Source organism: Macaca nemestrina, chromosome 12 (assembly GCF_043159975.1).
Source record: "Macaca nemestrina isolate mMacNem1 chromosome 12, mMacNem.hap1, whole genome shotgun sequence".
In the NCBI taxonomy this organism is placed as follows: domain Eukaryota; kingdom Metazoa; phylum Chordata; class Mammalia; order Primates; family Cercopithecidae; genus Macaca; species Macaca nemestrina.
Window position 1 is genome coordinate 117,692,240 of NC_092136.1, and position 20,069 is coordinate 117,712,308.

Here is a 20,069-nt window from a genome sequence, read left to right on the forward strand (position 1 = left end):
AACAATATAGATATACTTGCCTCGCCGCTGAAATGTACACTTAAAAATGATAGTACATTTTATGTTACGTGTATTTTATCACACTAAAAAAAAACTAGGGGGAAAAATGGGTATAGGTGATGGGAAAAAAAAAGTTGAGCCTAACTCCTGATCAGGCTGGGCTTACTTGATGAGGGTGTTCTTTCCCAGGCCAGGGGAGAATAACCCAAAATACAGCTTTTCAAACTTTGCCATGCATTATCCCCTTTTTCCCCCTTTCACATTTTCTTGCCCAACTCTGTTCTGCTGACTATGACTGAGGTTGGGGTAAGGCTGGGACCCTGGAGCCTGTTAAGAGGAGAGGTCGTGGCAAGTCTGCTACCCATTGTTGGATCCCAGCTGTTCCCAGTGATGCCCCATCACTCCCAGCTGAGCTTTGGCATCAGCACACTCCTGTGTCCCTCTCAGCCTCTGTCCATCTCACAGCTGCTGGGTTCCCTGCTGCACTTTGCCTAGCACAATACCAGTGCATTTATGCTGAGCACTGGATGGAGTCCCAGACCAGTTGTAGGCTATCCTGTCCACTGGAGCTCAGCTCACGGTGGATGCCAACAGAACTACTAGCCAGCAGCCTTTCACCAGTGGGCTGCAAAGCTGCAGATCACGTTCTTTTCTGGTATAGCTCAGAATTAGATGAGGGTGTAGAATTGAAATAAAGGCCACCCCTACTCAAAAATGTATCTGCCTCCACAACAATTCTTCCTTAGGAGAGACGTTTAAATGTCACGACATCACTACAAGAGAAATACTCCCAATCCTAACAGTCATTTATATCTTGGCCTGAGTTATTTAATCAGATTGCTTTCCACAGCAGAGAAATCTGCCTGCATTTAGGTGGAGAAACTGGGGGAGAAAGAGAGTACTTTTGGAACAAGGTGTAATTTTGGAAACAATGGCACCCTTATCTTTCCAGTAACCAAGTTAACAAATATTTATTGATGGCCTAATGTTTTCCGGGCACTTCACTCAACACTGAGAACGCTGCAGTGAGCAACACAGACACCGTCCCTGCCTCCCTGCCTGACAGAGCTTATAGACTCACCAAGTTTCCAGGGGTTCCTCTCTCCTTCCCCATCTCCACACTGCATCTGTGGCAAAGTCCTAGCCATGCTTGCACTTGCAATATCTCTCTAATCGGAACTTCCTTTCCATCACTCCTCCGAGTAACTTACCTAATAGTGTAGTAGCTGGACCCATCTTTAACCTCCTCCTTCCCCTCTGTCCTGGACACTGATTACTGCAGGACTAACCTTTCTAAAGTGTATTCTGAATACCTCCCTCCCAAACTCGAAGGCATTCAGTGGTGCCTCTATGTCCTATTTAGTTTTTTAGAATCCAAACTTCTTTTTGGCATATGATAACCTCTAAGTGTACCTCTCTTCTATCCCTCCAGTATCTTCTCATTATTTTCAGCTAAGATGGTCTACTTTCCATCTTCTGCCACATGTGTCTCTAACTGCGTGCCTTTGTGTATTCTGTTCCTTCTACTTAAATACCCTTCCCTTCCTTGTTTATTCCAGTTCTCAACCCTGGTTGTACCTTAGGATCACATGAAGAGCTTCAGAAAAAAAAAAAAAAGAAAGAAAGAAAGAAAAGAAAAAAGATGCCTGGAAATCAACTCAACCACACTCAGCTCTAAAGCCGGGCCGTGTAGTGAAGGCATCGGTAATTTTGAGAATCTCCCCCACTCATTCTGATGTGCAGCCAAGGTTAATAAATGCTATCTTTGTCCAGCTGCCACTCCACGTAGACCCCTTTCTCCAGACTCCAAGAGCACCTGTTGCCTGTTGTTGGCACTAATTTGGCACATAGCACATTCTGTCTCATGCTCGCTTCATTAAGATTCTCCTATCAGAAAAGTCTCTGTGCTACCCCATGATCTGTCCTCACCCGGGATGGTGAGGGCAGCTGAAAGTGCTGGCTGATGGATTGGTATGGAGCGAAGAGAACACAGCTCCAATCACCAGGCCTTGAAACTGTGCTGCGTAGGGGGCATGAAAGGGATGGAAAACCCAGTCCCGTCAACGTCAACAGCAATGAATCATGCTGATTGTATCATCTTGGTGTGATGTGATGAAAACGGCACCTTCTCTCTGTGATCTTCCTCCCTAAAACCCATCACTCCAGTCTAATCACGAGGAGAACATCGGACAAATCCCAACAGGGCCGCATCCTACAATACACCTGACGGGTGACCCTCAGAACTGTCAAAGTCATCAAAAACAAGGGAAGCCTGAGAAACGGTCACGACCCAGAGGCACCTAAAGAGGCACGACTCAATGGAGTGTGGTATCCTGGATGGGATCCTAGAACAGAAAAAGGACATAAGGTACAAACGAACGACATTTTAATAAAGTGTCAATGTTAGTCAATAGTATTGTACCAATATTGGTTCATTAATTGTAACAAATGTACCACCCTAATGTAAGACCGTAATAATAGCAGAAACTGCATGCCAGGGGAGAAAATTGGAACTCATACGATCTGCCCGAGTTTTCTGTAAATCTAACTGTTCTAAAAAGATAGTCTATTTTTAGAAAAATAATAAAAATTCAAAAATTCAGTTAAAAACAAAAGCAATCCTCAACTTCATCCCAGCACAAGGCGCCTGCTTGCTTTCTCGGCGTTTGATGAATCTGTAACAGGAGTTTGGCTTCTCTGGTTCAGAGCCACAGAGCAAACAAACAACCATCAAGGGCTTTTTAAGCTGCCTTTTAAAACAAGTGCTTTGGGTCGACCAGAGGCCACAGATCCATCAGTGGAAAATGCACCCAGTTCCCTCAATTTGCATTTTAAATGCCCATCAAATAAACAATTAAGCATCAATTATTGTTAAATCACCTAACTTGAAATGATTGCCTGTCCCCGCCCAGTCAGCAAGGTTCCAGAGAGGAGCCACGAAGAGACTGGACTCAGAGCCTGGCAAAGGAAAGGACAGAGCAGAGGGTGGTGAAATTCCAGCAGTCCAGGGCTCAAGGAGGCTGCAGACACTGCTGAATTCCCCAAGCTGCCAGGAAGGCAGCTGGACAGTCTAGGAGCAGGACAGCGCACCTCCGCCCGGCGCATCACTGTGGCTGACACCTCCCAGGGTGGCCTTTCCCTCTCCTGTCAGGCGCCTTCAGTAGCCCAATGGCTGGAATGCTGCCCCTCCATCCCTCTTTCTTGGAAGAGGGACACTCCCACCGCTAGGGCACCAAGGCCGAGTTGTCAGGTCCCCTGGACTCAACTGGCCCAGACCCAACCCAGCCCAGCTGCACAGGGTGGAGGCAAAACTCTCTTTGTCATATCGCAGGGGACTTAGTTTAACCTGGAGGCACCTTTATCGTTAACATGAAAACATGAAGTTCCTTCTAGGGAAGAGAAACTTGGACAGAGGAAGGGGGGGGGAGAGAGAGAGAGAGAGAGAGAGAGAGAGAGAGAGAGAGAGAAAATAACTGACTGTGAAAAGAAATAAGACCTCTTCCTTAGAAGCAGAAACAGAATTCACAAATCACAAACCCAGGCCTGTTTTCTGGAAGTCTCCCTGGAAAGATCCCAAGCTGGATCACGAGCAGAGGCATGGTGGAGACAGAGACCTTAGCCTCTGGTCTTTCGGTGCGGGCCTGGCTTTGTCCTCCAACTGCATGCGGGTCACTGTCATTCCAACCACATCCCCTCATCCTTGGCCCTCTCTGCCCACACCAGATATTCTGAACTGGGGCAGTCCCATTCTCATGGCCCCAGCCTGGTCCCTGGGGCCCCAGCTCCCTTCCCAGGTCTTGCTGTCACCTCACCGTCACTGACAACCGTGACACTGTGGCATCCCAGCCATCACCCATGGACTTCTCACAACAGCCCTCAGAAGCAGGCACACAGAACAGTACTGCGAGGCCAACTCAGGCACGGGCCAATGCCGCGCCTTGTCCAGAGGGAGTCAGAGTGGGATTCAGGCCTCCTGCCTGCCAGCACAGGGGCTGAGGCCTCTCTGGCTCCCCAGGAAATCTCGGTCTGGCTCCAGAGAGTCTGAATGGCGAGTGGTATTGCACAGAACCCACAGGCTGGGGCCCCAGCAGGGCGTGATGGAGTCAGGCCAGGATGGGATCACCTCCCCCACACACCTGCTGACAAAGGCCCATTCAAGACAGGACAGACAGCAGTCCCAGCAGCAGACACAGAAACCCAGAGCAGCTGCCAGGGCCAGGAACCCAGAAGCCAGGCCCACGCCACCCTGCCCACAGCCAGGCCACAGCACCAGGCAGCCCCCTTTGCTCTCTCTGCCTACCTCTTTAGAACAGCTCTGGCCTGCGTGTTTCAGCCTACAGGGCACTTTGTACAATTTCATATTGTCTCCCTTTTAGGGGTAGAAGTGGCAAGAAGATGAACCCTGACCCACGGGCCTGGATACCCAGAAACGTGCCCTACTTTCAGAGGAGGGGGCTGTGGACCTGACTCTGTCTTTGGAGGAGGGGGCTGTGGACCTGACTCTGTCTTTGGAGGAGGGGGCTGTGGACCTGACTCTGTCTCTGTTTCAGGAAACACATTTTCCCCTCCCTCCCCCCAGTGCATCCTCATCCCCAGAGAGCCAAGGCCCACATCCCTTCCCACGTAGGGCTGTCACCAGTGTATGTCTCCATCACACCACAGTGCCCTGGGAGCACAGGCACACCCTGGCCATCTCTGGATCCCCAGCACTGAGCACAGCAGCCGCTCAATAAATGTTGATGTGTGAATGAATGGACGCTTCAGCATCATTATCCCTCTATGTCAAATCCATCCTAAGCTCAGAACAACCAAAGGATCTGTAGGGAATTTTTCAGGCATTTAAAACTTTCTCGGTATTCTCCATCCTCCATTGCCTCATTTCTAATCTCTGGGCCTCTGTCAAATCCCAACTATCAAAATGCTGTGATGAATCAGCCTCTCTCCTTTGACTTCAGCTTTTAAGCATCTCTCAGACCTCAGATGGGGTCAAATTCTTAGTTTCTAGACTCTAGCAAAGCAACTGGGAGGCTGAGATGACACATGGTAATAAAGGGATGTGCATCTTGGGAACGCATGGTGTGCACCAGGGCTTGGGAGACAGCCGGGAAGGGCAACCGGGTGTCCACACCTCCTGGTGGTGAGGACTCTTCTTCACGTGTGTCACAGCATACACGCTGCTCACTGGGCTTTCTCCATGTGTCTGACACTGCGCCAGGCACTGTGGCACAGTATCTGCCACGAGAGGAGGTGCAGTGGAGTGCGGGGGGCGGGGGGCGGGGGGCAGGGCATGTTCATCCGTAGCTAAAATGCAGGTGTGTGCTCTCAAGGAAGAACTAACAGGACATTCACGATATAGGAGGAGTATGTTTATTGGGAATTTTAATGCCTGTTTATTGGGAATATGGAAGAATTACCCGAAAGAATCAACACTTGGGAGGAGCCGTGAAGGATGATATCACAATAATAATGCCATTCCAATAATCCTAGCAATGTGTCATGACTACCATTACCACAGCAGCTGATATCTCCTGAGTGTTTACTCTGTGCTAGGCAGCATGCTGAGCCCTGTGCACAACTCACCTCCTACTGTCCTCACACTCATTTCACAGGTAAGGAAACTGAGGCTTAGGAAAGTGAAGAAATCTAGGCAGCATCAGAATCCAGGTTAGAATCCAAGTTTGTGTGTCTACAAAGACTGCCACCCTCTACTCGGCACATTCCAGCAAGGGCCTAAGCTCAGGCACAGGGCGAGACAGTACCAGGCTTCGGATGACCATCTGGAGAAGGTTCCTGCAGAGGTGGCTGCAGCCGGGGCACGCTGAGCCTGGAGTGCCCGCACCACGTACCTGTGCTTATTAATAGGCACAGTCGAGCCTGGGGAGGTTTTTGAGCAGAGGAGTGGCAAACCTGGACCTGAGCTGTCACATCAGCGGGTAAAATGGAGTGGGCTGAGAGGGTGGACGTTCAGAGGCCATCACCATGGTCTGAGAGACTGCAGCTCTTTGGGGAGGAGAGAGGGCGTGTGGGAATGTGCGAGCCCCTGCCTCCCTGTCGGGTGTGGGAGATTATGTATGTGTGAGGAAGGGAAAGTGTGTGTGAGCATAAGTGTACCCGTGATTGCATAGAGGGGCTCTTCTTATGGAGGAAGAAGGTCGCAGAGCCTCCTGGTAGGAGGTGGACGTGAGGTGGGCAGTGGGAGAGAAGATGGAACAGGATAAGCCAGTTGATCCACCTGAGCAGGAGGGCTCCAGCGAAGGAGAAACCTCAGAAGCCCACAGGGCCTGCCTGACCTACGAGGGGAACCTTTATTAAAAGGGTGAATGGGACAGTTTGAAACCTTAGCCTCTGGTCTCTCAGTACGGGCCTGGCTTTGTCCTCCAGCTGCTTGGGGGTCACTGTCATTCTAACTACATCCCTTCATCCTTGGCCCTCTCTGCCCACATCACATATTCTGAGCTGGAGCAGCCCTATTCCCATGGCCCCAGCCTGGTCCGTGGGGCCCCAGCCCCTTCCCAGGCTGTGTGCTCCCTCCCACATCTTTGTAACAAACATGTTCCTGTGCAGCCTCCAAACTGGCTTCATCCCTTCCCAGGTCAGGGCCTCTCCCTCCCCCAATTCTGGAGCAGAGATGATGCTGCCAAATTGGTTCCATGCTTTTGTTTCGGCCAGAGATGTCCTGCCTCTCATCAGGGACAGTGTCAGAGCACTGTGTTCCCGACCGGCCCCTCTCATTGCAACTCTCCAGCTGGCCAGGGGTTCTCCCTGGAGAAGATTTCTTGGACCACCAAAATGACAGCCCTGTCCTCTCCAGAGAATAACTATTTAAAGAACCCACCCAGTGTGCAGCCTGGTAGAAAAGGCCAGGTAGACCACAGCGTCCAGGAGGAGCCAGCTCCCTTGGCCCTAAAGAAAAAAATTTGGTTTCAGCTTCTTGGTCACCTTCCGCCACACTGGGTGAAAAGGGGGTTTTCTCCAGGGTAACCTGAGCCCAGCCCCTTCCTGCTCAGCTCAGCTGCAGCCTTGTATTGTGAAATGAGTACTATTTGGTACCTGGAGAGAAAACGGATCTCTTTCAAGACTGTATAATCCACACAAATTTAGAAGAAGACATGCCTTGGAAATCATGAATCTAAACCCCACTATTGACAGATGCAGAAACACAGGTCTAAAATCCAAAAGGCTTTCAGTTGCTGAAGAGCAGTCTAAGCCATTTCTGGATTTCACTAGAAGCCCAGTTTGCATCCAAAGGGGTATTTGTGCAATGAATGCATTTGCCTGTGAGTAGCGTGGAAGCTCAGGGGCAGAGCTGGGGCTGGAACCCGGCCTTTCCACTTCAGGCTCCCTGCCTCCTTCAAGCTGTGCCTTTCATGAATGGTTTGCTTCCTCCAGGGTGCTCAGAAGGTGATTTGTTCGAAGGTGAGTCTTGGGGGGCTGCCTGGCACAGTCTGCCATCCAGATGGCAGCTGACTAAGTCCCACAAGGTTGGCAGGAAGAGAGGAGGTGCTCTTATTTAGGGGAGATCTTGGTGGGCTGACTCCCCCAAGGCTGTCGGGGAATTTCCAGGGTCTAGGAACTGCCCCTTCTCCCTGCTCTCCTTGCCACACCTTCCAGCTTCGCCTTCCAAGAAAACGCAGTGAAGCAGGCTCCCCAGTTGTCCCCGCCCACTAGGGGACCCTCACTTTGGAAGGGCGTCCCAGTCACCAGCTGACCAAAGGCTCTCCCTCCAAAGTGTTCCATCGACCCACCATCTCTGATGGTGACTGAGAAAAGAAAGCAAGGGATGCAGGACAGGCAATGTGAAGACCGAAATCCTAGCTGAGGAGTTAGAAGGCCTCAGCTGCTACTGGCCATGTGACCGCTGAGCCTCAGTTTCCCCCACTGTGTTCCAACTGGATGCTCCCTCAAGGCCTCTTCCAGCTCTGAGAAACCTAGGATTCCAATGTCAGGGACTGTGTCTCCCTCCTCACCTTCATGTCCCCAGCAATTAATACACAGTAGACACTTAAAACAGTTCCTTGAATGATTGAATGAAATGGGTCGTCAGGTCAGTCTGAAGATCCAATGGAAGCCAGGAAGCAAATTCTTCCCCCAGGAGCCTACCTTCCAACAACTGTAGAAGCCACACATCTTGGGAGAACCCTGGCAAGCCTAGAGCCCTTTGCACATCCGCTTCCTCTCCTAGATGCACAGATTTGGTTGGAGGAGCCAAGCGGGAAGCAGGAAAACGTGCCAGGAAGAGAGGGTGGCCTGAACCCCAGGCAACGGTGGGTAGCCCTAACTTTCACTTTATTGACTCCTGTGGCCCCTCTCCTTGCCTCTTTCTGGTTTCCCTCCCCTTCCTACCTCCCTGGTCTGGCCTCCTCAGCTTTCCTGGAACAGTAACCACTTTTCCTTCTCTCCTTTGTGGGGGCTCAGAGCCTCTGATGGTCCCAGCGCTGGCCTGATCCTCTGCTGGTGAGGATGGCTCCCAGAGCCTCAGGCTTTCTCTGGGTCAGGGAAGAGAGCAGCGGCAGTGAAGAGATTGAAATTCTGGTTGGTGCCCAGCCTGGCTCTCGTTAACACCTGGAGCTCCAGACTAGGGCTTTGAGGAGGAGGGAAAAGGGCTGCGCCCAATCTTTATCCAACCTTCCCTTCCAGGTTTAGGGAAGGGGCTCCTCTTTTGAGGGAATCTGGCAGTGCCTTTTCCTCCATCTTCTTCTGCAGGGTTCCTAGGGAGATATTAGGGTTTTCCTTCTGGGCTTCCTGAGCCTCCACATCTTCCCCTCTACACCCCTAGGGAGGTGGCTGGATAAGGAAAGAAACTGCCCTCTCTCTCCCCTGCCGCAGCCCAGCCTGAGACTTATGTAGACGTAGTGTGTGTGTGTGTGTGTGTGTGTGTGTGTGTGTGTGTGTGTGCATGCACAGTGCAAGGGTAGGGTGTCAGTGTAGCATTGGAGGTGGTGTGTGGTGGTGCGGTATATATGCAGTGTGTTTGGTGTATATGTGTGTATAGGTATGATGTATGTGTATGTGTGGTGTGAGTGTGAGGGTGTGTTGATTTCGTAGTGTGGTATATGTCTGTATGTGTTTGTGGTGTTGGTGATGTGCAGTGTGTGTGAAGTGGGTGGTGTGAGTAAGGGGGCCACTGCAATTGGGTGTAGGAGCCAGATATCTAGGTCTCCTAGCCAGGGATAACCAGTATCTAGGCAACCATATTGGGGGGAGGGGAGGAGATATGGAGGTGAGGAATGGGCAGGAGAAAGAGGGAGGCTGAGAAATGGAGGAGTTTCCATAGCAACCACCAGGCAAGTCACGTGCAAAAGGCTAAGTTGCGGACATAGACATACACATCCGTAATATGAGGGTGGCTGGCTCCCCAGTGGGGGCTCCTTTCAGAGAGGGCCTAAGATGCCCACTGATCCATATTCAAAGCTGGAAATCCTAGCCCAGCCTGAGAGCACGAAGCCACGGAGACAAAGGAAGTGGAGGCAGAGGGCACACTGGTGGGGAGAAGCCTCCAGTAGCCACGGTCCCGTGAGCGTGCAGGCTTGCAGCAGGTGACGAGGCAGGCCCATGTTTCCAGCGAGGCTGCTCCCAGCTCCCACCCTCGGGTGCCTCCTCTACCAGCCACCACTTGTAAGAGCCAGAAGCCAGCGCTGGGAGCCCCAGGCTGCACACCCAACTCTCCACGGAAGCCCGGGAGACACAATAGCGGAGGCTTTGCCAGGGCCAGCCCTGCTGGGGAAAGGGGGCAATGGGGGACCCCAGGGCCCCCCGGAAAGGAAACAGGATTGGATGCATAGACAAGAAGGAGGGGGAAAAAACGATGCACTCTCATGAATCCTCGAGCTCTAGAATCCTTCTTTCCCTGCGCCCCCATCCAGTGCCCACCGCCCAGCCCCACCTTCCCCAAGCACCAAACCAGCAAGTTCCATTTTGTGTCGCTCATGTGTCCACACTCACACCCAGCCACACGCTCTCGTCCGTAATTCCCCACGCTCCCCCAACTGTCCACAGCTTCCAAGTAACAAAGGGAAAACTCCTCATGGATAAAAGGGTGGGCGCAGCCCTTTCCCCTTCTCCTGAAAACCCTGACCCCAAGCTCAAGGCAGTATCGAGAGCAATTCCCAGCCACCAGCGTCACCCCCAGCGCCACAGCCTGCCTCTCCTAGAGGCTGCTCTCTCTTCCGACGCCGATCTCCTTGTTTACATCCCCAGCCCGGTTTCCCGCTGCCCAGGCGGGGACCGCGGCGCTGCTGACCGCGGAGGTCCGCACACACCCACTGAACAAACGAAACCCTGCGCTCCCGGCGCTCCAGAGATCGGTCCCCAGTGAGCCTCGCTCCTCCTCGAAAAAAGGAGCCAACTTTACCCACCTCCCCAGCCGCCTACCTGCACAGCCGGTCCCCTCTGAGACTCCCAGGAGGACCCGCCGAGTCCCGAGGAACCTGGGAGTGGCGGGGCTGGGGGCAGGGCGGTGGGTGAGGCTTGAGCTGCTTTCCCGCCTCCCCTCCTCCTAGGAGTCGGGCGGGCCGGGAGGCGCGTCCTGCGGGGGCGGGGGCGGGGGGCTCGCTCGGGGCGGGGCGCGGGGACAGCCCACTCCGTGCTGCCGTCCGCAGGCTTCTGGGTAGCGGCCGCGCGCAAACCCCTTCTCCTCCTCTCCCTGCCCGTCCTCCCGCTCCGTGCTTGCGCGCGTCCTCTGCTCCCCTCTCCTCTCGGGGGGCGGAGAGATTTTTCCAAAGGGCAGTCAAGCTCCGAGAAGCAACAGGAGACCGCTGCCGAGGGGGCGTGCAAGCGCCGGAGCAGATTGCCATCAGCTGTTGCTTTTCGGTTTCCCTCTGGTTAGGGTGGGAAGGGAGCAAGACAGACACAATGACAGACCTGGTGTCTCTCTGCAATAGTAAACTCCGAGGAACGGAAAAATAGGAGAAAATAACCCAGCACCAGACACAGCAGCCCACGTTAATTGGGAACTTTGGTAATTAAGGGGAATGTGCACCAAAAGCATGAATGGCTGTGTCGTGGGCGCAGGAGCCAGCTCCAGTTGTAGTTGTCATTTTCAGCTAGAGTCAGGTGGGGAGCTGGGGGGATGGCCCTCACCTGAACCATAGATCTGCTGCCATGAACCCCCTTTTCAAGCCCCATCCAACTCTGGCCCTGCCAGGAGCAGTACCACCCCATCGGCAGCCCAGTCCCCAAGAGTCAAAATTCACAATGACGAACTTTGAATGTGAAGATGTAAATCCTGGCTCGGCAACCCTGCCTGTGACGCGGCTTGGAGCACATCTCTGCAATCAGCTCCTGAGTCTATTTCCTCACGTGGGAACGTGGTGATTAGAAGACTGACCTCATGGGAGGCTTAGCTCATAGCGAGTGCTCTAGAAATTGGCTCTTACTATTGGGGCAGAGCTTGTAGGAAGGGACAGTGGCCAGGTACCGGTGGAAACCAAAGAAACACAAGTGTCAGTAGCCAGGAGCCATGCTGAGATGGAGGCTGTCCAGCCTCAGTCAAGGTGTGTGTATGGCCGGGCGGGGTGGAGGGGTGGCTACTGAGAAAGGCTGTGATTGTCCAAACCTAGGTAGGGCCACGGAGAACTTCCTTACAAACCTCAAGCCAGGGATGATGGGTACTGCTAGGAAGAAACCCAGCCCTGCCTTTGCTGCCCCCAGTTCTAGGTCTGTTTCCTCATTTGTGAAATTAGGGAGATGGACTAGATGATCCTGAAGTCTCTTCCAGCTCTGCCCTGGATGATTGAACTATTTTAATAAATAGTCAGGTCTCAAAACCCCAAGGCAGGAAATATACATGAACTCAAGAAGGCTTTGGAACCAGTAAAGGAACCATAAATAGCTAATAAGAAAGAGTACCCAAAGAGCATCCCCTCAGGGAGACTCCTGGGGGGACAGTTCTGACCCCTTAATCATGGGACTTGGCTGCATGGATGCCACTCTGGCCCAGTCCTGAAGTCTTTGGGGTTCCTGTGAATGCTAAAGCTCCTTCTCCAAAGCCAGACTCAAATCTTGCCCATTTGCATGCCTAACCCTTCCGTTCCTGTCTTTTCCTCTATAAACTGAGGACAGCATTACGACTGTCCTTTTCCCTTTTCATGTGTTCTAGGTGGCAGGTTTAAAACCACACCCTGGCCGGGCGCGATGGCTCATGCCTGTAATCCCAGCACTTTGGGAGGCCGAGGCGGGTGGATCACGAGGTCAGGAGATCAAGACCATCCTGGCTAACACGGTGAAACCTCGTCTCTACTAAAAATACAAAAAATTAGCCGGGCGTGATAGCGGGCGCCTGTAGTCCCAGCTACTTGGGAGGCTGAGGCGGGAGAATAGCGTGAACCCAGGAGGCGGAGCTGGCAGTGAAACTAGATCGAGATCGCGCCACTGCACTCCAGCCTGGGCGACAGAGCAAGACACCATCTCAAAAAAGAAGAAAACAAAAAAACAAAAAAAACACACACACATCCCTTTCTAGGCCCATGTCCTTAGGCAGGTACATTCATCCCTCCAAATGACCTTGAATCCTGCCTTTTGGCCACCTCTCTGTGTTGCTTTTTAGAGCACCTACTAGTGATGACACGTCAAGCCCAGGCTTTGCAAGCCTATTTGGGGAAGGATAGTTCAGAACTCCAAAGCAAAGGCACCTTTTGGTTCAGTCCCATTTCCAGCCAGAGAGTTCCGAAGTGTTTGGCCCAGTGACTTCCCAGCTCCCCCTACCTAATGCTGACCAGCCCAGGCTGCAGAGTGATAACAGGAGTTAAATGTGCATGAGAACCTGCCATGGCTTGACTCTCAAATAGTGCTTCTTCACGTTCCATCCAGGGGTACTGCTGGAAGAATTTGGGGTGTTACAGCTACAAAGCAGCACACAAGCTTGTTCTAGGGTGAGTCACATCTCCCTTCTAGCAGGAAAAGAAACACATCTATCCCCTGTGAAAAATGTGGGCATTCATAAAAAGAGGTCACCAGCTGCTCCATTCTTTCAACCATTTATGGACGGGAGGAGCTACTCTTCACTGAGACCTGGGCCAAGATCTGGGGATATACTGTGGAGAGGAAAGGTGTGGTCCCTGGGTGAGATAGAGAGTTAGCAAATGTTCCCATGAATAAACGTATAATTAAAGCATAGTTCAGAGCCCTGAAGATATAGCCCTTGAGAAAGGTCAGGAGGTGTTAAGAAGATGAGGTAAAGAGCCAAGAATTGGGATGTCAGGGTGGGAAGATGATTCTGCCTCTGGAACAGAAGGTATGTGCAAAAGCCCTGAGGCAGGAGGGGTATGGTATGGAAGGAGCCAGGGTGGGACTGGCCCAACAATTCCCGGTGATTCCAGCTTTTATATCCTGGGAAGCCGCTGATGGGCATCAAGAAAACTGTTCTGAGCAAGAATTGGTGAGAGGCTGGTTTGGGATGTTCCTGGTGGACCCTGCAAGTCAGGGTTCAGGGGGCTGTTGGGGGGCAGCACTAACATGAAGCTGAGAAATAAGACTAATCCCCACTAAAGAATCCTGCTTCTTTACAAGTCCAAGGAGCAAAGAGAGAGCCAGGGCAGGGCCGCACAGCCATGGAGAAAGTAGGATAAGAAAGGATGGAAACCATTCCTGAAACACTCTCCATCCCCCGGAACTGGAACCATGGGAAGACCTGGAGTTGGAGAGGACAGTGTAACTGCTGGGAGCATCAGGGACTGCTCTATGCTTTGAAGCTTGCTCTGGGCTAAGTAACTCACAACTGGGCAGCTAAAATCCCATCTGGAGAGCACTTGCCCCGGTCCCCTTGTATTGTGGCAAAATAACCCTTCCGCATGTCAGTGCCCCGGTCACACAGCCACAGACAGGTCACAGAGTGACCGCCTGTGTCCTGGTCACACAGGACACGGAGGGCCCAAAGGGGAAGTTTAAGGGGAGAGACCAGGAGTCTTAGAAGAGACCTCGTCCCTCCTGGCAGATATCCCTTCTAGATAGACACAGAAGGCAATTGGGGCGCCACTTCTTCCTGGGGTGGGGCTGCAGAAGTGAGCCGATCTTGCCCACTGACTGCTACTTTGTGTCCATGCATACCCACTTGGCTTTGCACAGGTGTGAATGTGTGTCCTCCCCACTCAGCCAAATGCCAAGCCCCCAACCCCTAGGACAGAACTGTTTCCTAGCTCCTCAGCTGAAACAGCTCTGCTCACTTCCAAACCACTCCTTGATTCTGGGTCCCTTCCTCTCTCCCCAACCTTTCTTTGTCAAACTCCTCCAGCCTATCCCTCAAGCAGCTGTATTGAGTCCTCGGTCATTTTATGCAGTTTCTGGACAATCTAAATCCACAATCGTTTAGTGGGTTTTACCATCCACTTAGGCTTGATGAGTCCACAATCTCCAGGCCAGTCCTCTCCCCAGGAGACCCAAGCAAGTAATCCCAGGGAGTCAGCACCGCCCACTCCCAATCCATCCTCCCAATCCACTCCCAATCCATCCTCCCAATCCACTCCCAATCCATCCTCACAATCCACTCCCAATCCATCCTCACAATCCACTCCCAATCCATCCTCCCAATCCACTCCCAATCCATCCTCACAATCCACTCCCAATCCATCCTCCCACTCCACTCCCAATCCATCCTCCCAATCCACTCCCAATCCATCCTCCCAATCCACTCCCAATCCATCCTCCCACTCCACTCCCAATCCATCCTCCCAATCCACTCCCAATCCATCCTCCCAATCCACTCCCAATCCATCCTCCCACTCCACTCCCAATCCATCCTCCCACTCCACTCCCAATCCATCCTCCCAATCCACTCCCAATCCATCCTCCCAGTCCACTCCCAATCCATCCTCCCAATCCACTCCCAATCCATCCTCCCAGTCCACTCCCAATCCATCCTCCCAATCCACTCCCAATCCATCCTCGCAATCCACTCCCTATCCATTCTCCCAGTCCACTCCCTATCCATTCTCCCAGTCCACTCCCTATCCATCCTCCCAGTCCACTCCCTATCCATCCTCCCATCCACTCCCTATCCATCCTCCCAATCCACTCCCTATCCATCCTCTCACATCTTGAAGCTGTTCCCTCTCATGTCTTCCTTGTATTTATGAAAGGCACTGCCCCCAATCCAGTTACCCTGCAAAACACATGCCACGCTCAGACCTCTCCCCCAGTGCCTCCTTTCCTGCCCACCACTCCTGTTCTAGGTCAGGTCTCTGACACCAGATTCCCACTGGTGACTCTGCTGCAGTCCCCCTACCTCTAGGTAGAGTTATCTTCCACAATACAAATGTGATTCAAAACTTCAGTGGCTCCCTATTTTCTACAAGTTAAAGTCAAAATTCTTTTTTTTTTTTTTTTTTTTTTTTTTTTTTTTGAGATAGAGTCTCACTCTGTCGCCCAGGCTGGAGTGCAGTGGTGCAATCTCGGCTCACTGCAACCTCCGCCTCCCGGGCTCACGCCATTCTCCTGCATCAGCCTCTCGAGCAGCTGGGACTACAGGCACCTGCCACCACGCCCGGCTAATTTGTTTGTATTTTTAGTAGAGACGGGGTTTCACTGTGTTCACCAGGATGGTCTCAATCTCCTGACCTCGTGATCCGCCCGCCTCGGCCTCCCAAAGTGCTGGGATTACAGGCATGAACCACCGCGCCCGGCCAAAGTCAAAATTCTTAACACGATATTCAGTCTTTACAACCTGACACCCACCTGCCTCTCCTGCTTCATCTCGCGACCCACTCCCTGCCCTATTTCCCCCATCACCCTCGTCACTCCAATCCTTGTAAATGCCGTATCCCAGACCAAAAGAGCCATGCAGTTATCCAAATATGCTGCCTGCTTCCTACCCCCAAAGCTTTGTTTACGTAGTTTTCTCTGCTTGAAACATCCTCTGCCTCTACATCCTCTGCTTATTTTCTCTACTTACAAGAATTCTACCTACGCTGCAAAGCTAAGTTCAAATATTACCTTATTAAAAATGAAAGCTGTCTTATCCATGCTGTAATTAACAGCATTGTGTCTCTACGTCTATAATTGCACTTATCATAGCCTGAACTTTGCTATGTTTACTTGCATGTGTCTGCTGCCCTAATAGAATGAGAACTCCTAAAGGTCAGACCTGGCCTCTCACTCCACTTATAGACCCCACTATCGTGTGCGGTGACCCATTTATAACTTGTTGAATTTAAGTGAATTGTAGTTGTTGACTTGAAGGACCCTGCCTGGTCTTGCTCCAACCAACTTCTCCACATTAATTTTGATCTCCAGCCAGCAACCTACCGGCTTAACCAAAGGTCTTAGCCATAAGTCTTCAGGGAGTCTTCAGAATTGGTTCCCTGAGCACTGATACCCTGTGCCTAGACCACACTTGTGAAATTCATTAGCTTTGCTTTCTCTTGCCAAGATGAAGGGAGGAAGTAGTTGGTGCTCGAGGCCACAGCCAAAGGAGAGATGGATAGTGAGCCTCACAGGGCTGTGATCATTTCCAAATGAAGGCCTTCTCCTCAATGGTGAGTCCTGGGGACCTCCCAGGCTAGGACTCCAAAGGAAGAGCAGGCAACCCTCACACTGACCTGGGGGATGAAAAGCAGGTGTTCTCTGACTACGCATGGAGCTGTAGGGATAGGGTGGCAGACACTGCTCTGATCCCAGCCAGCTTCAATTCTCTTCTTTTTCCTTTCTATCAGAACGTTTTTCTAACTGAGCAGCAATGTGCTCAGTTTAAACTACTCACTTTCCCAGATACCTTTGCAACTCTAGGTGCCCATATGACCAATTCTAACCAAGGAGATTGGAACAGAATTGCTCCAAGAAAAATACAGTGGTATGTTCCTTTTGCCCTCAGCCCTTTGTTCTTTCCTGTCTTCCTCCTCCTCATTCTTCTTGTTTGTCAGAAACACGGATGTGATGCCTGGAGGTGAAGCAGCCATTTTGTAACCATGAAGAAAATAAGTATTTGAGTAAGGATGGCAGGACGAGAAGCTGTAAGAGCCATCAACAAATATCCGAATGGCTTCACCCCAGATTTCTTGTTATCTGAGCAAATTCAACTCCTATTACATAAAGCGACGGTAGCTGGTTTTCTGTTCCATATATCCAATACAAGCCTAACTGATGTACGTGGGTTGGAACAGCTGGGGAGCACAGGCTTTCACCATGAGAAAGCAGAAATTCAGCACAAGTGCTTCTCCTCTAAAAGACCTTGACCTGCCACTTGCAGCCCAGTAACATACACCTGACACGTGCCCGCACATCAGAAGCATAAACACCAGCATCTCTCTTTGTAGAATGGGTCCTGCACAGTCCGTTTCCTTACTTAGATACCTTTATACCAGGATCTTGATTTTGGGGAAAAGGAGAAAGCAAAGGCAGTCAGAGTGAGGGAAGTCTGAAATAAAATTTCACTCTGTCTTCCTGCAGGAAAACCATAGCATATGTAAGGAAAAAGCATGATTCAAGGCATGCCAAGACACGGATGAGATTTGTTTCTAAGTGAAAAATCCACCCCAATCCAATTAGTCTAGAGAACCAATTGCTGCCTGATTAACTTAAACTTCTCCTGTAAGTGTGAAATGTCACCTCGAGGTGCCGATCTCTAATTATGAACACGCCTCTTCCAGAAGCTGTTGGTGATCCACATCAGAGCACATGACCACTCCTCCCCCAAGCCCCTCGTCTCTGCAAATATGCACCCATTTGTCTTTTCCCGGTGAATGCAAATGGGAGAAAAACGGAGCAACGTTGCCCTTTGGAGATAATGACGTTGGAAATTCAAGACATAATGGCTCCCTAGACAAGACCAGAATAGCTTCGTATTTCTGCTTTCCTGGTGCACAGAGAAGCTGACAGCCTGTTAGCATAAGCAGGCGCCTGAACTCCCCGCCCCCCCCCCCCCCGAGTGCTTGGAGCCAGCGTTCGTGGGGAGAGGCACCTGTTTATCATCATATACTTTCTTCCAGCCCACTGGCTCTAGGCTCAGAACAGAGGCTGTAGCTGAGGTTTTAAGCAAGGAGGAATTGTAGGGACCCAGTAGGCACCTCCGTTCAGTCTGGAGAACAGCTTTGCAACTAGACAATAACCCACTAGCCCAATCATGTTTGCTGGGCAAATAAGACTGATTCGAATCCACTTATTCTCTTTGGCATCTCCCACTCCCGCCTCCACCCCAAAGCCTGAACTGGAGTTTAGGAAAACAATAAAAATGATTTGGGGCTGGTAGATCACTGAACTTGTTTATAAGGAAGTCACATGAAGCCTGCAGTCTAACTGCCAAGAGGGTAGAAAGGACCTTCCCTGTAGGGAAAATTCAGTGCCTGTAGACAAACTTGCATTTCTTCCAAGCAAGGTATAACAGTGGCCGGAGGCCTGGCATCCCAGGGCTGTGCCTGGCCTGTCTTGGGGAAGCGGCTCATTTCTGATGACACTGGGTGCCCAAGTGGAGCGCTAGGCAGGTCAGCAGACCACTGTGGCCATAGAGGCACTGCCTCTCTTGTCTGTTTCTAATGGACTCCTGGGTCCATTGACTTCTCCACACTCCCAGTCCTCCTGTAATTTAATGATCTCTTTGATGATACTGTTAGTGTAATTGCTCCTCAGACCAGAGGCATGTTTGATGTCCACCATTTATAACGTTATCTCTATTGATTTTTACTTTTTAGACCTTGTAAGGACCTTAGATATGGCCAGTGGGAGGTGCTGGCTGTAAAACACTCACTATTCTGGCCACTTATAATTTATTATTAAACATTTATAGAGCCCTGAAACACATCTTCCACATCTTCCTGGCACATTGTTAAAAAGAGAATGCACAGCTATCTTCTTAAGTTTAGTTTGGAACTTTCTAATTAGGAATCAGGAGAAGGGATGTAATGACTCAGCCCCAAGAGTTAGCTAAGTTGTTTACTTTTAGATGGCAAGTAACCTGAGGATGGGAAAGCTGTCTGGTTGGTGTTTTTAACCCTCTCCCTCCCCTCCCCCAGTGTCAATATAATGGGTGTGTGATGCTTATTTGTTGAATGCAAAAGATAGGAATGATATAGACAGAGAAAACCAAGATGCATCAATAATTAGTCTCCCATCAGCCTTGGGGGCAGCCAGGTGCTGCTCATCACCCGACAGGAAGGAGAAAGGGGAAGTGGGACCAGACTTCCCGGGACGTGGTTCACAGACCTTGAGCACATCAGACTAATCTGGAAAGTGCTTCTAAAGTTGTGGTCAATTATATTTCCAAAGATGGCCTCAGCAATAGGTCCTCCTCCCTTGTGCTCTTCTGCAATGAAGCTTTGCCACTGCTTCCACTGAGAGAGGGGTCTGTTTCCTCTCTCTCTTTCAAACTGGGCTGGCTCTGTAACTTGTTCTGAGCAACAGAAAGAGGCAGGCCTATCATTGTATAACTTTTAACTGGGCCTTAAGAAATCTGCAACTTCTGCCTTCACTGTTTGAATGCTGCCTCTTAAGAAGTCAGACTAACCGGGCGCGGTGGCTCACGCCTCTAATCCTAGCACATTTGGAGGCCAAGGCGGGTGGATCATCTGAGCTCAAGAGTTCGAGACCAGCCTGGGCAACACGGTGAAACCCCATCTCTACTTAAATAGAAAAAAATTTACTGGGTGTGGCAGCATGCTCCCGTTGTCCCAGCTACTCAGAAGGCTGAGGCAGGAGAATTGTTTGAACCCGGGAGATGGAGGTTGCAGTGAGCCAAGATTGCACCACTGTACTCCAGCCTGGGTGACAGAATGAGACTCCATCTCCAGAAAAAACAAACAAACAAACAAGAAGTCAGACTACCCTACTGGGTCTACAGAGAGACCACGTGGGGAGAGACCTGAAGTCTTCTGGGACATTCCCATCCCAGCTCTCAGCTGAAGGCAGCCTCTCCAGCTACCTTGACCAGAAACTACACAGCTGGGCCTTGCCTAATACTTAATCCTCAGAAATGAGCAAGTTCGTTGGTTGTTTTTTAAATGCAAAGTCGGGAGGCATTTTGTGGTGCAGCAGCAGATGACTAAAGTAAGGTGATAAGGCCTCACCTCAAGCCCATGATTCTCCAGGGATGGGACCTGGGCATCTGTATTTTAGCAGGCCCTCCCTGGGACCATGAGTTGAGGCTCCCA

The 20,069-nt window shown here is 51.1% G+C and overlaps 1 protein-coding gene across 2 annotated transcripts in view; it reads right to left on the reverse strand.

Annotated features, from left to right (window-relative positions):
* The window catches only part of LOC105476426 (FXYD domain containing ion transport regulator 6), a 39,504-nt gene extending 28,921 nt beyond the window's left edge, over window positions 1-10,583 (reverse strand). Inside the window, exon 1 of one of the 2 annotated variants that reach the window (XM_011732383.2) lies at window positions 10,372-10,583. The gene's annotated coding sequence lies outside the window, so the exon portion shown is untranslated. The remainder of the gene's footprint in view (window positions 1-10,371) is intronic. The other variant, XM_011732381.2, reaches the window with a different exon arrangement.
* Window positions 10,584-20,069: the final 9,486 nt, after the last annotated feature.